The following is a 2,513-nucleotide window of genomic DNA, read 5'->3' as shown; positions in this document are numbered from 1 at the left end:
CTGCTGTATACAGGTTGCCATGACGACCAGCCGTCTCGGCCAGCCATTAGACAGGGCAAAGATCCTAATGGAGTCAAGATAGTTCCCATCAGACTGAGAGCACACGTCGGGCCCTCGAGATACATGTCTGTTTTTCTAAGTTGTGATATATAAGCACCGACATAACATTAATTGTAGCCTACTAGGCAACATTACTGAAAACGACACATAATAATAATAATAATAGTGATAAACGTTATTTATACAGCACTTTTCAAACACAGTTACAATTGCTTTACAATAACAAATGACCTAAGAGACAAACACTAGGCACATAGTAAAAACTGGGTTAGATGAATTAAAATGTCCTATAACATAAGTAAAAATTCTAAAAGGCAGTTCTAAAAAAGTATTTTTTAAGTGATTAGTAAGATGAGACAAGAGATTGCAGCCCTGATGTCCACAGGAAGGTCACTCCATAATCCAAGGGCTCTGACTGCGAAGGCTCTGTCATCTTTTTGAATAAATCTGGACCTGGGAAGAACAAGGAGCCTCACATCTGAGGATCTCAGGGTGCGAGAGGGGACATAGGGCGATAAAAAGTCAGATAAGTAGGCTAACTTAGAGCAAGGCCTCTTAGGGCTTTGTAAGTGATCAATAATATCTCAAAATCAATTTGAAAAGCAACAGGTAGCCAGAGTAAGGAAGCCAGGATCGATGAAATGTGGTCATGTTTCCCGGTTGGAGTCAAAATCCTGGCAGCAGAATTTTGGATGGGCTGAAGGCAGAAAAGTAATTTTTTATCTGATGCCAGAGAGCAGGGAATTACAGTAGTCTAATCGAGTAGTTATGAAGGCATGGATAACAGTTTCCAGATTTATGGTGGAAAGAAATGGTCTAATATTTGAAATGTGTCTGAGATGATGAAAGCAGGATTGAACCGCTGATAAGCATAGATTTCTGCAGTGCTGGGTTATTGTCTTATTTTTCTATTTTTATGGAAAACAGCAAGTAACAAAGATGTGTACCACATTTGTTGTACATAAACAAAAACAAGCTAGATGAGTCCAAAGTCCATTGATTTTAGTCCTGTCAGAGTTAAAAGAAAATGTAATTTCTTTAAAACCTTGCAAGCCTTTTTGGTTACATCTTCAAGTAAGGTGCCATACTGCTTGAATACAACAATAGAACTTGGGGTTTGGAGTCAGACCATTTTGACAGGATGTGGAATTTACCAAGAATGATCAATAGCTGAATAATATAGGTAGGCCTAATATTGCTATTCATACCATAAAACACAAAATAGGCCTGTATCACATCAAATACATGCAAGGGGAGTACCAGCTAAATTAAGAATTCCAATATGTTATTTCCATGGTCTAGGAGAGTCCAATCAATCTTTGTGAACATGAGCTACTATTTCTTAAAGCCAGAAACCAGAAAAGTAAGTCTCAAACTTGCCATGTCATAGACTATAAAGTCTGATACTGCTCCATAAAGACAATGACATGGAGCATGATTTTGTAGACCCACACCACGTTTGTTTTCTTTTTGTACCCACATGTTTTTCTATTGTAGTGTTGTTAGTTCTGAAACAGAAAATGTACCCATATGCTCAGAAAATTCCCCAGGTTGCTTTCAGTGTCATCTAGAACATCTTTCACCATTCACTGTCTCTGGAGCAGCTCCAGACTTTATACCCTATGACATCACAATTTGAGTTTTAGCACTCTAGCTTTTGGATTTGGGAGTGAATTGTTCTTGTATTATTATATTTTTGGACTGTCTTAGACATAGGGATAACATGCAGCCAATGAATTTTGAAAATTGGACATAGTTTTCCTTTGATTTTTATATTTTTACCATATTTTCCTATTTAGAGGTTGTGTATATCAGTCCAAATTAAATCTTAATGAAAACAGTAAAATAACAAATGAAATACTATTATTTTATCTGAATTACAAAAAACATATGTAGCCAGTCTTTATGTAGCCTGAATCTTTCCAACATTTCTTTAGCAAGCTAAATTTTATATAATCTCTCGATGTAAGATACTTCTTTCACTTTATTATTTTATATTTTATTTGCTTTATTGCAATGTTTCTTTCAACATGCAACAAATATTTTGTGCAAATCATAACTAAGTCCATCGCATATTTTTATACTTTATGTGTAAATTAAAAGCTTTGTGCACAGAGGTTACCAACCATGCACAACTAGGCTACATAAATAAAGAATAAAGTAAAAAAAATACAAAATTTGTTATCACTCTCCTCTTCATTATGTTATGTTGTATTATACAGTAAGCAAAAGGAGTGGCTATATTTTTCTTGAGACTATTATGACAAACAAATGAGCAAGGGTACCAATAAAAAATGAGATTTTAAATAATAAAAAACGAGATTTTAATTAAAATGCAGTATCATATGAGTATACATTTCTACAAATGTTTCTATTAGATATTTAAATCGACCGTCCGTGAATTTACTTCACTACGCATTTCAATATGATCTCCTCTGTGATTGGTCAGACTC

The sequence above is a fragment of the Epinephelus moara genome, chromosome 24 (genome assembly GCF_006386435.1).
Source record: "Epinephelus moara isolate mb chromosome 24, YSFRI_EMoa_1.0, whole genome shotgun sequence".
Taxonomy (NCBI): Eukaryota; Metazoa; Chordata; class Actinopteri; order Perciformes; family Serranidae; genus Epinephelus; species Epinephelus moara.
This window is presented reverse-complemented; position numbering follows the sequence as displayed.